Source organism: Dermacentor variabilis, chromosome 3 (assembly GCF_050947875.1).
Source record: "Dermacentor variabilis isolate Ectoservices chromosome 3, ASM5094787v1, whole genome shotgun sequence".
Taxonomy (NCBI): domain Eukaryota; kingdom Metazoa; phylum Arthropoda; class Arachnida; order Ixodida; family Ixodidae; genus Dermacentor; species Dermacentor variabilis.
The window spans coordinates 225,851,184-225,871,830 of record NC_134570.1 but is presented as its reverse complement, the minus strand read 5'-3'; positions in this window follow the sequence as shown (position 1 = coordinate 225,871,830).

Genomic DNA, 20,647 nt, shown 5'->3' with positions numbered 1-20,647 from the left:
TTTTGCAACGTGAAAAAGCACGTGAAATAAAAAAGCAACTTATTCCGGCTGTCGCTGCGTTGCATGCTCATTTTCACCGCGGCTCTCGGATTGACAATCAGCCCTATCCAATGCCTCCCTGGGAATTCACCAGCATCACAACTAATAAGCCAACGAAGTTACGACGCAGCGATACAACAGGTACTATTGACGAACACAACATCGTCGATGCATCATGCGTTAACACCTGCAAAGTCTATACGGATGCTGCCATTCTCCCAGACGGCGGAAGGACATCATTCCTGAGTACTACGCATAATTTCATCAGCGGCCACCAGCGCTATTTATCTACGGAAGCCAGCGCTCTAGTAATGGAACTTCAAGCCCTCCACGACGCTGTGCAAGATGCGACATCTAAGCTGCCTACCATCAAGCAACTAAATATCTTCACTGATTCTTTAGCGGCTATTCAGGAACTCAAGAAGGTTGATAAGGCGATGGAAATCTGCGAGAGAATACACACTATGAATAGTAAGACAGCTAATTGCGTCAAGTTACACTGGATTCAAGGTCATTCAGCGAACCCTCACAACATTGCTGCTGACCAGCAGGCACACTGCCCTCCTAATCCTGATCCTCCACCTATTCCCCTCCCACCCCAACCCCGTAACTCACTGCGAGCCCGTAAAAATGTTCTCTGGCAGGACACACGCGCTCTTATCCCACCGTGTCTGCTCCCTCGCCCTTCACCTTACTAGGGCGGAGGAAGTTGTGCTTAGGAGGCTTCGGGCCGGGGTGGCCCTTACACCGGCTGTTGTCCCAAGGTGGAGCTGGTCGCATTTACCACTGGGTGCTACGTGTCCATACTGCTCCGTTCCTGTGGTGGAATCAGATGCATACCACCTAATATGGACATGTACGGGTTTACAATCGGAACGCTCGCGTCTCCTACTGCAAGCCGGCCTCCGCTACAGTGTGACAACCAGCTATGACCGCTGGATACATGACAACAGATTCCACAAAACACTGCTTCAATTCATACACAACACAGGCCTCACAGCACACATATAATACTGATATACGCTGCACGAATTATGCCTTAAGGGCAAGCCTTCATCGCAATTAAAAAAAAAAGTGTGTAACAATTTTTACTTTATAAACTAAGCAAATTAAACCTCGATCATACAACGTTCTAAAATTATTTGAGTCAGTTCTCGTTAACCGTTCCCAGTTTGTTACAAATAATGGACATGACTCACCTCATAGCGACGTTCAGTCCCGTGTGCCACAAGGCTGCGTCCTGGGACCTCTATTATTTCAAATCTATATTGATGATTTACCTTAAGCAATAACTTCTGACGTACACTTATTTGCAGACGGCTATGTAATCTTTAGAGAAATAACTAACGAACGCGACATCACCCTACTTCAGGCCGATCCTAATAACGTCAGCAATTTGCGACGATTGTGGCGAATGGAACTCAAAATTAACAAGTGCACATTTATGAAAATATTCCGATCTAACGGTAACCTGCCTGTGTACTACTTCAATAACGTTGCATTAGAATCTACTAGTTCATATAAGTACTTAGGCGTGCATATCACATCTAAATTAACCTGAAATCATCACGCTGGATATATAATTAACCAGGCCAACCGTATTCTGGTATACTTACGCCATTACTTTCCTTGTGCTCCATCTCGTTTACAATTAGTTCTTTATAAAACCCTGTTAAGGCCAAAATTAGAATATGCTGCGGCTGTATGGGACCCCTTTCACGAAAGGCTAATACATTCCCCTGAACTAATGCAAAACAACGCAACTCGCTTTATTCTTTGGAACTGCAAACGTGGTGCGAGCGTATCTTCAATGACATCGAATCTGGGTCTTCAGCCGCTAGCAACAGGTCGAAGAATTTCACTCCTTTCATTGTTTTCATAAGCTGTATCACCACCCTACTCTTGATCCGAAATTCATGTCGTGACCATATTATTTATCTTACTGCACTGGTCATCAGCATAAAGTTACAATTGGTGTGCGTGACACGACATATCATTGACGTTCATTTTTGCCACGCACGTCAAAAGATTGAAGGAACCTCTCTCTGATACTGTTACCATTAATAACAGTGATAATTTTCGAAAAGCACTAGCTAACACTATATAATAGCAAACACTTGTACGAACTACTGTGGGTTTTCGGTTTTGATGTTACTTGTGTATGCCATGTTCTATTACTGTATTTATCATACTTTGGGCTAACATTGTATAATTCACAGAATATTGTGTATACGATCGTAATATATTTCTTGCTTATTTCTTGTATAACCCACTCCCCTCTTTAATGCCGAAAGGCATTGAGGGTAAATAAATAAATAAATAAACAAATAATTAAATAAATAAACGCGTGGCCCATTGTGTAAGGTGCCGTGACAAGCTGCAGACGAAGTCTGGCTAGCGAAGCACTTCCCTGTGGTCTCTTCATAAACAGACCGCAGCAGTCAGTTCCGCCCAAATCAGTGACACCTGTAAGACAAATACAAGTACCCTGTTGATGGGACATTCCATTTCGCAGCTGTCATATTGTTGAAGGCCCGCTGTCCACCTTGGCCAACGAGGGACTGGAGCGTGGAGGCAACGGCGGTAAATCAACCAACACCGAGGTGGTGAGCCACCTGGCAAATTGTGTCGCAGCTAATAATAGTCACCCAGGCGCAACGACATTTAGACGTTCTCCCTCGATGGTTCGGCAGCCAGTAAAATGATAACGAGAAAAAAAATAGACGACGATTATGATGCTCCCTAAGGCCAAATTCGAGCGCGGCTCTATAGGCGTTTTCATTTCGCAATGTACCAAGGCATCGCACCGATCGCGGCAGTGAATGGCAGTGCTACGACGTGCGGCGCTATACGTATAGACCGGCAACACAGTTCCCGCTTCTCGGCAGCTGCGGTTTCTGCAACCGTAATCTTCACTGGGGAAACATTTGCGCCGAACGGTGTGCGCCAAGGAGAGCTTCCGTGTTCTTTTCTTGCTTTACCCTGCACGGCTGGTGCCGCCGCTACCACGGATGGATGGATGGATGTTATGAGCGCCCTCTTCGGATGCGGGGCGGCCAGCGCTTTCTGGTGGTGCTTCAACGTGCCTTCTAGGGGCTTTAGCGGAGCACCACTGAAAGCGTCATTTCGTTCCTCTTGAAGAAACTGCTCCACGGAAAGGGTCGATATTTCAATTTACAGTTTACATGAAGTATTAAAGCGTAATTTAACATGTGTATGCTTTAGATGTATTATTAGGTGCAACTGATGCAACTGCGATGCCATTTTTTTATTGCTGCATTAGAGAGTCGTAAACTTGATGCCTGGTTTTGTAAAATTCTGCAATTTTTATGGATTTTTCAAAAACAATTAGTGGCCTAAAATAAAAGTTTATCCACGTCCTGCAGTGAGTATATTTTAAAGGTTTCTTTTATATGCAGCAAACATAGTCGAACTCGGCGCAGTGATTGTCAGCAAAGGAGTTTCTCTGTTCGCACGTCTTTAGATGGGAGCTCTCGAGCCATAAGTTCATCCAAGGTTAGAGAGCCAAGCCAGCAAAGAGCATAACAGAGCCGCCTTTGTTTGATGATACGGCACACCAGTCTCATAACGGTGCCAACCAGCTGTCATAATGGTGAGGCACCTAGCGCTTGCAAAAAACATTCGTTCACTGCGGCGTCGAATGGAAACCTTTACAGCGCCAGTTATAGCGCGCAGGTTGTACTCTAGGTAGCAGAGAGGAGTTTCAGCTGTTTTGAAGAGCAAAACTAAAGTATCTTGTGCTGTACAGTGCTACGTACCTTCTTGGTTCAATTACAAACGGAACACAGAGCACCACCGCATTAAGAACACACGACAACACTCCTATGTATGTGGCTGCTTTTGACCACCTCAGTGAATTATTACGCATTTAGTGTAGCCCAAACGACTGAGAGTCTGCGATTTTTTGTTCGCTGCTGCCATACGGTCTCAGAAGCACTGCTATTCTAAGAACTTGGGCCGAACAGCTGCGGGAGCTTTGCGAAGTAAACCTGTAATAAGTGTTACTGAAGCAATCTAACTCTATAAATCATTGTCGTGATGTACGTGTAACATTGAAAGCAAAGAGTTACTGGCCAATGCTTTTGCCTGTTGGCAATTGTGAGTCCGAACTCGTTATACATTTATTCACTGCCTCTCGTAGCGTCAAAGAACCACCTTTTGGTAAACAGTTAGCAAGTACACGGCACCGACGCAATCTCGATTTCAGTGTTAGTTCAGTCTTCACACAATTGCCAGACGTTCGAGTCAACAAATGCCAGCATTAGATGTTTTGTCGTAATGTACTAGCCCTGACAAAGCAAATTAAAGCGGGTTAAAATGCAGGTACATTTTGTAAGAGATATATGCAGCAAGCATTTGTTACATGCTTGTTGCACCTCAGGAATTGTTGTTTTGGATTATTAGTCTGTTGTTATAACCTTTATTTACATTTATGCTGGAATTATATACTTGAACTACGGCAACAAGGCTTAGGATCACGCAAGAAAAATTGGCAACGCGCTGGACCCAGTTTCGTCAGCCGTCAAGTATGTACGTTCCTCCATTTTGCAAGCTTCAGCAGAACTGGTTGGCCCTATTCAGTGTCCCAGTGTCCTAAGTTGTCGAATCATTCACCGACGCTCTGCGATCTGCTAGCCTCCTGGCTAGCACAGATGGTAGAGCTGCCACCCCGCAAAGGCCTTGGTCTCGGGTTCGTGTCCCATACCACGACGAATTTTTCTTGAACTGCGAGGCTTTCTGTTTGAGAAACCATACGGGTTTCCTCTGTAGCTTCGTGCTACAATTCAGGTCAGTGAAAATGTTTCCCTTTTATGTACTTTCCACCAGCTTGCGGGTATCCGCATAAAGTTATTTGCCAGAAGCTCAACTCATGTCACCTTGCACTGCCTCAATTGTGGTTTTACCGTAGGACCCCAATGTCAATTGAACCACCGGCCTTTGGTGAACTTTCAGCCCAGATAACCTACCTTTTATGGTAAAATGAAAGGGCTGTATGGTTTAATTATTGTTGGATGCTGCTTCCCATTCATCCTCAGATTATCTCGACGGATGTTTGAGTACGTCTTTTGTTCGCTTATGCATACCCCCCAGGTATTTACATTCCTTGACTTCGAGTACATGACTTGCTGTTTAATGGATACTGCGCCGTTACTCATTTCTGCCATTAAGTATCATAATTCCCTATTTCACAGTACTAAAATTAAGGCCCAGATATAGCCCTTCATGCTGCACATAGATTATGATGATGATTTATTGGCATCGCTTTTGAAACGTGGCGCTAACAAATAGTCAGCTAACCTGCTTGAGCTAATCAGGCAATCAATGCATGCCTATGAGTCTTGTATTTGCCTATATCTGTTTAATCTTTGCTAGCGGCGTCGAGGAGACTATAGAACATATACTGTGCTACTTCCCATTTTTTGGAGATGAAAGAAATGACCTCTCTACGGCTCTAATTCAGTTAGAAAACCTTCATTGTAAGGTTCGTGAGAGCGCAACACAAGAAACGGACAAAAGGAAGGCAGAAAGACGACAGGCCGCGTCGTCAGTTTTTTACCTTCCTTTTGTCCTTGTCTTGAGTTGCGCTATTACAAATCTCCCAATGAATCCTAACCAACCGGCCCAACTTGCTGTCTTGATGCAGACAGAAAACCGTTCACCTTTAACAAAATCTTGGGACTATGGCCTCGCATGTCGCAGCTACAAAAGGCCACAATAGCGCTTCTGCAACTTTGAAAGCTACTGGATTGAGTGACTCTCTTTGATCCGGACTGAGTGACCGTTGGTGACATAGAGGAGAAAGCATTTACCACGTCGGCGATATTCACAATGGACTGTCTCATCTCCATAAATGTTTCCCTCCTCTGTTCCCTTCCCCCAGTGTGGTGTAGCCAACCGGACTCAGCCCTGGTTAAAGTCCCGGCCTTTCAGTTCCCTCTCCTTTCCTTAGAATTTTTATATCTGCCTTTATAGTTGTCTGTGCCTGTCATGTCTCTGTTCCTATCAGTTCCTTCCCAGATTTTTTTGCACAAATACTCTAAACGTCTTTTGCTTACTCGACTGCTGAACAATCAATGTTTCGGTCCACTTTCAATGTGAGGGCTTCTAGAACGTGGTATTCACCTGAGTGTTTCGCTGGGCTATCGTGAGGTGAGGCTTCACCGAACGGCGACCAGGTGAAACTGCTTCGTGTCAAAGACGGCCGAGTAGTCGACTGATATGTCTCAGCACTCGCACTGAATTCCATATAATAAGCTGTAGGCTTAAACCATCGTCGCTTTACATCTCCTCTGAGTTTGCCTCATAAGAGCTCCGATATGAACACCTTTGAGGAACCCGAGCACAAAGTTTTGTTCTGGTGCCACGTACCTTTTGAAAGCGGCAATGTGCGGTCTTCGTCGGAATCGTGTCCTTGTTCCGCGTCGCTTTGGTCGCGCATGACTGCGGTGCTGGTCTCGAGAAACAGCGCGCTTTCTCCCTCGCCCCATTCTTGGTGGCCGTCCGTGTGCGCCTCGTCGTCCAGGTATTCCTCGCTCTCCGATTCGTCTGGAAAAAGCGGCGATGCCCCGAATGCCTGCGTGTTGTGCACGTCCTCGGCTGCCTGCTGCCGGGTGAGAGCAGGCAGCGGGTTGCCGCGCTCATCGGTTGGCTGTTCATTGACGAGCACCGGACCGCTGAGCACAGGGCTCACCGCACGCGGCTCCACTTCCCTGGAAAGCCTGCAACCACGCCTGCTATTCTCGAAATGGCCACAAAAATGACGCTTCAAGGCTACGGATGCCGCTGTGCTCTCCAACAGCTTTCATAACCAGCGCTGCACATGGGAACACAGCCGAGTTCCGCTATCATCCAGAAGCTGCGAGCAGGGCGCGCTCTTTAACCCCGCAGCAGAAGGCCGAGTGCGACGGGTTTCTAGAAAGCTTATAGGCTATCCATAGACAATACAGTCGAACCTCGATGTAAGCAATCTCGATCTAACGAAACTTGCGATGTAACGAACTATTGTCATTTCCCGATCTTGGTTGCATTGAAAACCGCGTATTTCATTTCGCGGTTTAACGAAGTAATTTCAGGGCACGGTGTCGCGAAAAGAGTACACCGCGGGCCCCCTTTATTTTTTTTTTTACGCGAATGTTGTGGGCTCCTCGATGAGAGGGAAGCCTTTGTGCAGAAATGACAGTGACGGCGCCTCGGGAATGTGCTTCCACCCGGCCGACGCCGCCGCACCTGACGTCACTACGTGCACGTGTTGCACCCTCTTCCCACGTTTGGCTGTATCGGGCGTCAAAAGTTGATTAGTTATGGGCGAATTGATTTTGTATGCTGCAATGTTTACGCGACCATTTTTGGCCTCCTTAAGTCTGGCTCATATTGGATGCTGTCGGCCTGCCTGATTGGTCAAAATAACCCATTGGCGGAGAAGCCTGTGCCTGCCTCCGGTCCGCGGGTGCCTTAAATGCTGTAGACACTCATTTAAGGAATCGTTTGAGTAGTCTTTAGGGGAACAAAGAGACAGTAGCACACGGCGCCACTTCACCTCGGGAGACCAGGCCGGTCAAGCAGGCCGTCGACGACGAGTATGACATCATTTTGTGAGTAAATATGTGTACAGCGTAAACTTGAAGTAAATGCCAAATTAATAAACCTAGTTATTCGAATGCTACTTCTCGTCGTCATCCTATATACCTACGGATCTGGACTTCCCCTGCCGGAGCTCATCCACCTTAATCTTCGTCTCCCTGGTGAGCTGATGCGTCAGACCTCTAACTGCTGCGTCACTTCGCTACAACGGTTTCCATTTAATCAAATTTTCGGCCATCTCAAGCATGAACTTGGAGCCTGTATGGCTAGTTCATCTAGCCACACACTATAAAAGTATAAAATTTTCCGCGGAGGCAAAAGTTATTTCAAACGTATTTCTGCACGAAAAGTTTGAGCGTCAAAACCACCATCAAAGCGCGCGTGTCGGTACGCCAGTAGGCCGGAAACACTGCTGCGCCATTTGTCGCATGCGTAAGCAACTTGCAGGGGCAGCGGGGCGCGCGGTAGCTCGCAGCGCTCGGAGAAATGCGAGACCTTACAAAGAGGGATGGGCAGGGGCGTTTTCTCCTCTCACGCGTATGCTCTCTCCGCGGATTAAGGGCAAGCTGCACCACTGAAAAACCTGGCGCCACCATCGGCATGACGTGCAATGAGGGATCACGTCGACACAGCGGCCACGTCGGCTGCTCCCGAAGCGCCGAAGCGAGTTGAAAACGAAAGTTTGAAGTCCCACCTTCGCCGCAGCTCTGAGACACCCAAGGCGAGGCTTTGCCGCCTTGGGTGTCTGCTTGACAACATCTGAAAGTAGTACAATAGGTAGTGGCTGCCTTTGGAGGCACGCAGCATGGTGGGCTATTGCTCGGTGCCGCAGGGCTGAGGTACGCAACGGAGCCCGGTGTCAGCCTTATTTACACGTAGCCGCAGGGCAAGGAGCTGCGTTAAGCTTGGCTGGCAAAACTTAGAACCGGCAGGCAGCCATCTGCTACAACTATGCAGATGGTATGCAGTGTGGGGATGCGCGACTCTCGCGCGTTCCCTGATATGTTTTTCCCGCATAGCGCGTCTCCTCAAATCCGGCTTCGCGGCGTGGCCTGGCTCCCGCAGCGGTCGGAGTGGTTGAGGCGCAGTAGGAGAGATGGCGCGAGTGTTGCCCTGCTAACGCCGCCGACCGGAGGGATCATTTGGGCGCCGCAAGACAAGGCGCTCTCTCTTGGGTTCGGGACAGCAAGCAGTACGGACGTGCCGTGCCACACGTGCGTCGATCCATGCTTCTGCGAGACCGTCTCGCGTGGCCGCCTTGGAACGCGCCGCCGCTCACGTAGTCGTACGCGCGAACGACCAGGTGTTGGGATCCAGCATGGGGCGAACATATTCGCGCGTTACCGGTCGCGGTGAGTCGGACTTCTAGATTTGTCGCGCGCCCATCGGCATGTTTTGGGGATAGCAACTTGGCTAGCAGGCATTGATCTACGAAAGGTGCAATAAATGCCCTTGTGATTGTTTGCACTACTGTGTTGTCGTTCCTTTGTCCTAAGAGCGTGGGTGAGAGAACCCCACATCTGGCTGCCCAACGTGGGACTCTTGGGGCATCGGACGATAACTTTAACAGTTTCGCTTCGTTCGAGATCTTTGTTTGAACCGAAGCATAGGCCTAGCGTGGATTTTGATCGCTAGCGTCGGCGGCAGGCTTTCTTGAGAGAGGCGACGGTGGCTGTAGTGTGTTTGAACTTGTCAACATGCTAAGCCTTTTCGCAAGTGTTTTTTTAATGACATTCGTTGGTACGGAAGCCACGTGGTCTGCATACTGGGAGAGCGAGCCTTAGCGCCCGCGGAGCATTGGCAAGCCTGAAGCGAATGAGTACGAAAGCCTCGTGGGTGGCCCGAATTTCTTATGTAAATAGCTTCTTCTATCTCTTTGACTCTGATGAAGTCGCGACCTTGGGAGCCGGGTGGCCGCGGGCCACGGGTGCCGCTATGGGCAGACTGGTATTGCGGCCTGGCACCGGGCGCTCCGACACCGTCTGGGACGGTAGGCGCCGTCAACCCGGGTGCTGTGTGCACCGAGCGGAGTAGGACCACCTAACAGAGCTGACGTCTCCTCGCGGCTGCCTGTTTTGCGCTCATTTTGGGTGTTGTTTTTGGATGCCGGTTGTTGTCAGGGTAGCGATGCTTTAGGCCTAAGGCTTTAAGAATCTGCCTATCGCACGTGGAGGGACACAACCTGGTGGACAGTGGCGTTTAGGTGTTGCAATTTGCTTCCCTTATTCTAGTTAGCCTCACACGAATTGAAATTACTCGTTCGACTCAAGGAAGCGAGCTTCGTTCACATGTACTTAGCATCTGAGTAGCTGCCAGATCTTTTGCTAGCCGAGTTGAACATCGTACCACGTGGGCCATGCGCATGCATAATTCCTCTCCCTTGCACTACTGTAGTGTTTGCCGAGTGTGTTGAGTGTACGCAGCGTCACTGGAGTCACCCCTGGTTTGCCGTCACCTGCACATCGGCTGCGCTGCTGCCACGGACTACGATCGAGCCACCGGGCAATGGTGATGCCGTGGCGAGTTCGGCGCAGCGACTTCGGCGGCCGCCTGTATCCAGCTCACAACCCTTGGCGGCGTAGAAAAGAGTCGGCGGTCACCGACAGCTGCTGCGGCTCTCGCCAGCAGGGAGCGTCGGCGCGAGTGACGCTTGTCCGTGCCGACTACTGCGTCGCCGTTTCCAGAGTCCTGGTCTGGAATCGTGCCATCGAGACGGCAGAGCTGCTGTGTGACCAGCGGACGTCACCGGTGTACCCAAGGACAAAGTCGGCTCGCATGTTATGAACAGCGTGTGGACATTTCCTCAGCGCGGCCACTGTTGCATGCACTATCTTGTTCGCGAAGCACGGGTTGATGTTAGACCGTGTGACATGTTTCGCTGGAATATGTAGTGATTTAAGGTTGGGGGGATGTGGGGATGCGCGACTCTCACGCGTCCCCTGATATGTTTGTCCCGCATAGCGCGTCTCCTGTAATCCGGCTTCGCGGCGTGGCCGGGGGCTCGCGGCGATCGGAGTGGTTGAGGCGCAGTACGCGAGATGGCGCGAGTGTTGCGCTGCTAACACCGCCGATAGGCGGGGTTACTTGGGCGCCGCAAGACAAGGCGCTCTCTCTTGGGTTCGGGACAGCAAGCAGTACGGACATGCCGAGCCGCGCATGCGCCGATCCCTGCTTCTGCGGGACCGTCTCGCGTGGCCGCCTTGGAACGCGCCACCTTTCGCGTGACCGTTACCCGCGAACGACGAGGCGTTGGGATCCAGCATGGGGCGAACATATTCGCTCCTTATCCGGTCACGGTGAGTCGGACTTCTAGATTTGTCGCGCGCCCATCGGCATGTTTTGTGGATAGCAACTCGGCTAGCATTTCATTGATCTATGAAAGGTGCAATAAATGCCCTTGTCATTGTTCGCACTACTGTGTTGTCGTTCCTTTGTCCCAAGAGCATGGGTGTGAGGACCCCACAGCAGCAAGCACATACACGAGGAAGATTTCCGCTACGGCGTAGGGACTGCGCGATGTTCGGTGAGTAGCAGAAAACGCACACTAAGACGCTTGCGCGCTGCCCGACTAATGTCATGACGCTTTATTAGGTCTATGAACGTGTTGATACTAGGCTCTGGCAAGTTCCTGGAATGGAAACGGAGCGGTAAGAAGAGCATTGAAGGCATCGCATATGGTGATGTTTGTGTTATTATTTAATGCACTGGATTAAGAAAAGTAAGAAGAGGGAAATTGCACACGATAAGACCGATAAACATACAGTATGACGCAACTTGTGAAATAATATTGAAATGCCCAAGTATTTAGAAGACTAAAAGAGATTGAATCGTCGCGACGGCACATCACAGTCGCCGTAGGCGTCGAAGTCTCTGTAACGAAATGATTTTTGAACAGTTCCGATAGCGTCCACACAACAATGGTTGTGTGCTGTCAAATGCTCATATGCTGTGGTCTAAAGCTCATGGCACGGTGCGAAAACGCTCTCTCAGCGAAAGCAAAACATTGTGCGTGGACATGCTTGCAGACGCGCAATCGGTCGCTGCGAACCCGTGCGATCGCTGCATTGAGGCTTGACTCTGTTATGCCCCAGTTGGTTATACAGACAGCACAGTATAAGAACATATTCCACATAGCGTACTCTCAGCGTTTACCTTTCACACAAGAAGCCGGTTCGGGAGACTCCAGCGCGGCGACCGCGCGCAGTGGCGTTCACTGTAAGTATTCGGTATAGAGATAGCGTCTGTAAACAATTCGGTGTTTTCAGTTTGCCTAACATTATTATATCGACAGTCAAAAACTTCCTTCGTTTTGAGAGCACCTGCATAAATGCCCAGGAGGGCTGTCGCGTGGTGTTTTTGTTGAGCGCCGTAAGCGAAACCTATGAGGAGCGCGCCGCGTGATCCCTCATCCTACGCAAGGGAGGCGCTTCCGGCAGATGACAACTCCGTAACTCCTCGCCCCAGGACAACTTTATGCGGTAGTGAATGGAAAGCTACGGAGGCGAAGCCCGCGCAAGTGAGCGTGCTTCTGAAAAGAGTTCCAAGTTTTAAGCCACGTGCATTTAGGCTGGGCAAGACAAAACACCTTATTAGCAACAATTAAATAGGACAGAGCCCACCACTGATTGTGAAGGTTTACTTTCTTTGCGGCTTTTGCGTTCCGCGTCTGGGGAAACACGAAACCGTCGCACTTTGAAGCTGCGCCAATTCAGCGCCTGTTCCGAGCAACCAAAATCATTGTCAAACGGTGCCAGACTTCTTGGAGCGGCAACACATATGCAGCAGGCACGCGTCCGTAGCTTTACCTTCATTGCCACAAAAAGTTGTCCGTGAGTATAGCGCAAAGGTCGAGTCGAAGTTGTTGGCGCCTTCACGCACATTTCGCTGCACCCCTACGTCTAGTGTTGGCGGTCGCATGCCCTCAACGTTTCATGACGCGGTGTGAAGCGCTCGCACGCGTTGTAACTGCGAGATTCTGGTCATCGAGTGAGATTTGTTAACCTTTGCCTGAGCGTGCGTGACACAAATTAAACTACGAACCTTGCCTTGTGTAGTCATACCTTTGCTATTATCATCAATAGTTACGTTTTTTCTCGTCCAGGTCTTCCAGACACAGGAATCTTCAAGGAGTGATCGCTGCCGTACGGTGACACTTTGCACTCAGGGAGGCCAACTTAGAAATACATAGGTTTATCAAGACAAAGTCGTATACATCGACTAGCTGCAGCGGATTGTCGACTTGCTCATTTCTCTTTCCCTCTATACACCATCTCTTAAATACCCTTTTGAATTGAATTGAATTTTGAATTCCCTTATGTTAGGTCTCCTCGCTCACATTCTACCAATCAGTTTCAAAGCAGGTGGGACCATCAACAAAAATTACCGAAGACACTTTGGAAATTCTAAAGTGTGCTTGGCGAAAGCTTTGTGTCGCATCTGGTGACATGTTCAGTCGTTGCATGTGCATTCGCTCCTTGTTCTGCTGGCGTTTGGTGTTGGGGGAATCCGGCATCCGCTGCCGCTTCACCGAACCGCTTGGCGCGGAATCACTGGGCCGCTTCGGAGCCATGCGTCCCACTCACTCGACTGCAACGAGACGTCTGGCGAAGGAGCGGCCATAGAGAAAGAAATCCAACAAAAGCGGACACTCGGCAAAAACACGAGACGTTCATTTGAGGGATCGCCAGCAGTTCGTGCCCAGGCGCGAGTAAAAGCGGGCGCGAGAGATAAACTCTGGGGGCTTTTGCTCCTTGAATAATGACTCCGCCTAGACACTAGGGAGGAGGTTTCTTAGCGCGTGTTGTAGGCGTGTATCCCTAGGCATGCCGGCATTGCGGAGTGGAGTCGAGTTTGTTTAAGCTCGGACACTGGCTGCTGGCGCGGTAAAATAGGTGAAGTAGCGGGCACTGGGACGCCCGATTTGGCGACCGCTGTGTCGGACCGACTGTCTCGCGCCTGCGGCGCTCGTGCTAAGTCAGTCGTGGCGGATCATAGCTTTCTCGCGCCTTACGGCGAAGTACCTTGTAAATAACCTCACAGATGTTAGTGTGGGAGCAGTATAGCGACCGTAGTAGAGCTCGGGCCGCGTGCATATATTGAAAATATGTAAGGCATTGTAGGCAATGTAGGCAATAAGGCAATGTAGGGCAATGAAAGGGCGCGTGAGCACACTTTGGCCGTAAATAACAATGTGGGGGGCCGTCTGGCAGAACACTGTAAACGTCACAATCGCCGTCCGTAGCTTCGCGACACCAGGTTTCTGGCACGGCCTAGAGATAGACTAGAACGGGAAATATTGGAAGCTTTCTACATTGCAAAGGCCGATGGCACGTGTAATAGCTGCCCTTCAGTGACGCTTACCGAAAAAGAGATAGCTTTTCTAATGAGATAGGAAGGTCGTGATGTCGCGATGGACCACTCTAGGTTGTATCTATTTAAAGTTTTATTTCTCCAAAAAAACATTTAGTTGCAAGTAGCGCCTTGTCCGTCGTAAATGTTCCTCTTTTAGTCCGCGTCTTCGTAGCGCTCTTTTCTTCAATGCGCGACTTATACGACACCAGTCAGAACCTTGCCACTTCACACACAGTGATCCCCAAATGGGGCGTCCGTCCGGGCCCACTGCGTCAACGAGCCGGCAGACAGCGGCAGAGCGTAACAAACTCGACCGCCCTTCACAATGCCAGCATATTTAGGCGACAAATGTTACTACACACGCTCAGAAACCTCCGTGCCTGGGTCGAGTCTAGAAACAAAAGCCCCCAGATTTTCTCTCTCGCGCCCGCTCTTACTCGCGCATGCGCACAAACCGCTGGCGATCCCTCAAATGAAAGTCTCGTGGCAAAAACTGGCAACAGGAAACACGTTACGAATAGTGTCAACTCCATCCGATAGTTGCAGCGAGCATCAGAAATAAGGAATGTGAAATGAACTTAGAGACAACGTTTTATTTATTTTTTAATCTTTCCGACTAAAACTGAAAACGTTCTGCGTTAAATGAACTTATACTTTGCGACTTATTTTTCTCGCGTTACCTAATAACAAGCTAGCGGCACGCCAGACGCGCGTGCATATGTCATGCGTCAGACATGCCAGGGGTAGCACACTCTCAAGTTAAAATATGGCCACACATGACGAACAAAACCACCGCGCGCCGTTGCTAACAAAACCAGCGTAGTAGAATCACTTCGTGATGCTTACGTTAGCTCCAACATTTCCCGCTAGAGGCGTCGTAATAAGTGCAATTTTATCTCACAAAGTTTCTCTTACAATTACCGAAGCATTTTTGTTACATAAAAAACAGGGCAGAATTATCATTGCTAATTAGATATTGTACTATTTGTTAGTAAGTTTATTGTTTCTTCGTCATTACAACCACAAATAGCGCTCAGCATCATCGATCTTGCACGTGACCTCTGGCCTGGATTTAAAATTTTTACCGGTATTTTCGAGTGCACGGCGGCACGGATTCATGCGTTCGTACACTCAGACTGGTTGCTTCTTTGTTTCTGAGACTAGTTTCTTTTGCTTCGATGTCTCGTGTTATTTAACTTGGGATGAAGTTACGTGTTTGCAAGCGGACATGTAAGCCCGGAAGTTGGGTTTCGGTCGTGAGCCGTTCGGAACACGTCTGCATCGAAACGGGAGCTGGATTTTGCTGCGGCTGACAACGGCAATAACGGCGAGTCGTTTAACACCGCTGCTTGAATTGTTATATAATATCCGTCTCATTACCTTCCAGGCGGGCACAAGTTAACGAACTAGATCATGCATTACATATGGGCAGTCATGATCTCAGTCTCTGTTTCTTAAATAAACCTTTACTTGCGAGGCTGTCGTTATACACACACAACCAGGAAAGAAAGAGCAATATCGGCACGCGCGTCTCATTTTTCATCTTATTGTAGCCGTGGTCGTAGGTGACTGAGTAGCCTTATCAATATACATATTAAACTTTTTTTCGAGTCCGCCGGCAACTTCTTTCGTCCACAAAACCGAATAAGCCTTTGGTAAAATTAGGTGGAAGTACAGAATTTAATGTATTAAACAGCTGCAAGCATGACAATTCACCCATATTTCGTACTTGTCCGTTCCAAATGTTCTTGCTGTTGTGTTTGGTTTACCGAGGGCATTTAGTTTTGCAGTAGTGAACCAGAGCATCATGTTCGTGCAGAAAAATAATGCATCAGTTCTAATAACTTTATGACTTTCATGCATTTGCTTGTGGAACCAGCCGTGTGATCTTTTCTAGCGTAGAAATGAACGCACAAGTGTTCTCATTTGTGATCTTAATAATACTTAAGCTGTTGACATGCATTGTAGTTAGGCAGAAATAAATTTTATGGGCAATAGCAATGTTTATTTAACATGGTGCTTAAGCACCCTAGAACGGACAGTGTACATTTGCGTGTGTTCTGGAGTCGCAAACCATTACAATATATAGATCACACCTTTTTGCATTTCATATTGCAAAATTTTGCTTTTTCAATTTCAGATTCAGTCAAAATTTTTGTTCCAGACATGCAGTAATGAGGACAGCACGAGTATAAAGCAACACACTCCGCGCACTAAACAGAAGCTGCTGCCTGCCAGAACAAGGCCATAGTGTGGGCGTTGGCTACTACTACAAGGTAAACAACACATGGTTCAGAAATAAATATGTTTGATATATGCTGTAATGGCTTCCTGTTTGCAGCATATTTGAATGTTTGCTCATATTTATGGTTCAGTATAATTGGTTCGAACATAAAAGAAAACACAGTAGTTTCGCTAATCTGTGCTGCATCTCATGTGTCACCATTCTGCCCCAACTAAGTCTATGCCAAGCACATGTTGGTCATCGGAGGAGCTCCTACCTGCATGATCAGAAAGGGGCTGGAGCCGAATTTGCAAGGCTTTTACAACAAGAACAAAGAAGCGCATGCAGAAGAATATGGATGAGATATCAAGTCTGCAGAGGACTGTGTCAAGACTGAAAAGAGCTTCAGCCACCATTCTATTAGCACGGACATTTGGCCGAGTCATCCAGATAACTCGGAAAGGATTTTCTATAAATTGTCCGTGTTCAGATGCGCCTGCAACTTGTCACCAAGCACCGACGATGCTGGCCGAAAGAGTTCCATCAGTTTGCCCTTAGTCAGCTTCCTGGCCATGTCAATTCCATTTGTGCCAAGTGTAATGTTTTTTCTACAAATACAAGCTTTTTCATTGCCCATTCTCGTTATAGACATTCATCCTCATCCGAACATAAAGGTCAACCGATTGTTCGCTGATACTTAATACCAGTCACTGTCTGGTAGCGTACGATATCTGTAGCAGTATCTTCTAGTGTATGCTGTTATGCACAATTCCTCTCCTGAAGCAGCTAATGCAGCATCAGCATGTGTCTTGCATTAACCTACGCACCGTGTGCTATACACCATTTTACTTTTCTTGAGATTTTTAGCCTTCAATGCTTGCAGAGGAGAGTGGCTTCTCTCTTGAATGGAAGCTTTATCATTTTCCATATTCCTAGTCTCGATGATTGCTCTTCCTCCTCGATAGCCTTGGTCTTTGCGCAAGCTACACTGAAGTGATTGATTGCAGAATCTGGTTTTGCTGCCCCACTTGGGGGTGGTAACTGTGTTACGTTTTTCGGATGTGGAGGCCTGGTCAGTTGCATTGTTAAGCAGTCTCTCGAGTTAAGCATTTGCTCCTGCAGTGCGCAAAGCGACATAGACTCCTAGGATACACACACCGTGACTGGTGCTCCCCGTTCGTTCTTGCCTGCTGCAGCCATGGGCAAATTGTGCTTGTGGCCTACCTCGGCCATGATTTGCTCAAAACGGAGACCAGCATATGTGCTTACATGGTTCGAAGTGTATGAAGTTGATAGCCGCATGGGTGGAAAGGCCCGCAAAAATGGCTGCCGAAGGTGATGCCCACAAAAGCGACTTGTGCACATTGAGACAAAGTGGGACACAAAGTGTGAGCCACACATTAGCTGCCCTCGAAAGAAAATGAATGTGCAGGTTGGAAAGGAGTTAACGCTAAAATGCCGGGTAGTCCATGTCACTGTGTTGGTTGCGGCAGCAGATGCCTGAGTCACCTGATTGCTTCGCAATGGAAGTTGCTCATCTTGAACGGCAACTGTTGGTTCAAACAGGTGCGAGGCTCTGTCCAATCTGTTTGTACCGCTGGTTGGCCCTCGTTACCAGACCACCACATGCGACAAAGGCAAGCATTATGCCTGTAAGATGGTTCGTAGCCAATGTATAATGTATTGTCTGAAGCTGATGCGGTGACTGATTGCTTTTTAATTTTGCTATTATGTCCCTTGCTTACGGTCGCAGTGTTATGTTTTTCGAATATTGCGGCCTGGTCGGTTGCACTGGTAAGCACTCTCTCGCAGTTAGCATTTGCTCCTGCAGTCTGCACAACGACATAGACTCGCAATTTACACACACCGTGATTCGTGCTCCCCGCTCACCCTTTCCGGCTGCAGCCATGGGCAAATTGTTCCTCTAGCCTTTCTCGGCCGCGATTAAGCACGAAAGGAGACCAGAATACGTGCTTACATGGTCGGACGTGCGTGAAGTTGGGTGGAAAGGCCCGCAAAAGTGGCTGATGAAGGTGATGCCCTCGAAAGCGACTTCTCCAGATGAGACAATGTGGGACACCAAGTGTGAGCCACACTTTAGCGGCCTCCGAAAGAAAAGAAACGTGCAGGTTGGAAAGAAGTCAATGCTAAAATGATGGATAGTCCACGTCGCTGTGTAGGCTGCGGCAGCAGATGCCTGCGTCACCCGATTGCTTCGGACTGCAAGTTGCTCATCTTCAACAGGGGCTGTCACTGCAAACAGGTGGTACACTCTGTCCAATCTGTTTCTGCTGCTGGTTGTCGCTCCTTACTATACCACCACGTGCGACGAAGGCAAGCACTACGCCTGTAGGTAGGCGGCTGAATGTAACCTAAGAGACCCGTGTATGTGAATGCTCCCTGTTGCCATATAGGTCGCAGCCAATGTATAATGTATTATCCGAACCTTATGTGGTGAGTGATTGCAGTTTAATTTCCATGTTATCTCACTTGGTTATGGTCGCCGTGTTATGCTTTTTCGGATGTGGTGGCCCGGTCAGTTGCATTGGCAAACAGTCTCTCGAAGTAAGCATTCACTCCTGCAGCCTGTACAGCGGCATAGACTCCCAATTTTCATGCACCGTGATACCCACCGTGGCTGCTCAGTGGCTATGGTGTTAGGCTGCTGAGCACGAGGTCACGGGATCGAATGCCGGCCACGATGGGGGTAAAATGCGAAAACACCCGTGTACTTAGATTTAGCTGCACGTTAAAAACCCCAGGTGGTCGAAATTTCCGGAGTCCTCCACTACGTCGTGCCTCATAATCAGAAAGCGGTTTTGGCACGTAAAACCCCATAATTTGATTTTTTAATGCACCGTGATTCGTGCTACCCTTTCCTGCTGCAGCAATGGGCAAATTGTGCCTCTGGCCTTTTTCGGCCGCGATTAGGCGCGATCGAAGACCAGCATACGTGCTTACATAGTCCGATGCGTAAGAAGTTGATAGCCACGTGGTTGGAAAGGCCCGCAAAAGTAGCTGTTGAAGGCGATGCCAACGAAAGCGACTTGTCCATATTGAGACAACGTGAGACACCAAGTGTGAGCCACACATTAGTGGGCCCCGAAAGAAAAGAAACGTGCAGGTTGGAAAGGAGTGAAGGGCTAAAATCCGGGGTAGTCCATGTCGCTGTGTAGGCTGCGCCAGCAGATGCCTGCGTCATCCGATTGCTTCGCAATGCAATTTGAACATTTTTAACTGCGACTGTCGCGGCAAACAGGTGGCACACTCTGTCCAATCTGTTTCCGCTGACGTTTGTGGCTCGTTAACCTGACCACCACGTGCGACGATGACGGTGAGCCGTTTACGAGCTCGCGTCAATGATTCCAGCGTATCTCGACAAGAAGAAGAAACTTTATTAAACAATAGTCCGGCAGTTCTTGCTGTGGTGGCCTCAGGTGACTGCTCGAAGTCCTCGGACTCGAGCGGCATCTTCGGCTTGCCGGACGGCCCAGAGCTGGTCTGCCAGCTCTGAACTTTTGATAGCCGCCTCCCAGCGGCGGCGACGACTACGGAGAAGGTCCCCGGCGGCTCCCGCATCCGGGGCGGCGTCGGGAAGCGAGCTCGAGCCTTCCCGTACTCTGGCAACGGCTGCGATTATGGACGCGTCGCGAACGGAGCTGGTTTGATTGCCGTTGTTGCCGGCACATTCCCAGAGCATATGTCACAGCGTTGCTCTCTGTCCGCATCCACTTCGTTTGCGGAGAAGCCAGGAAACGCTCATTCATCGATTACGGCTGGGTGTGGCATACACCAATCGATACCTTCACAAGATTGGACAAACACGGGACCCTGAATGTAGCGTCTGTCACACTCTCGAGACAATAGCTCACGTACTTTGCGTGTGCCCTCAATATGCGGCCGAACGAAGAAAACTCAAATCTACAGTTGACAGCTTGGACTCCCGCCCCTTTTCAGAAGAAAAGCTTTTGGGCGCGTGGAGGAGTGTTGACTGTGCCCAACGTGCCATAAAAGCACTTTTGAACTTTTTAAGTGAGACTGGTTTAGACGATCGCCTCTAGAAGCTGTGAGACGTGTAGTCAGTGCGAAATGTGTTTGCGCAAAAACTTTTTGTGGCAAGATTACTTTTTGTATGGACAAGATTACTGTTAGTGTATTGCGTCTCCAGTGCGCATCCGCATATTGGACAACGTGTATATAGTATCTCATTGTACCATATCATAATCATCCGGCACCTACCTTTCCCTGTATTTCCCACTTCCCCATTCCCCAGTGAGGAGTAGCAGGCTAGAGACACGCTCTCCAGGCCGACCTCTCCTCCTTTCTCTCCATTAAAATCTACTCCTCCTCCTCCTCATCTGTCCGCATGTTTTACATGCGTCTGTTGGATATAAACGCGGATAGCAGTGGTGTAAGATAGGTGTGTGTCTG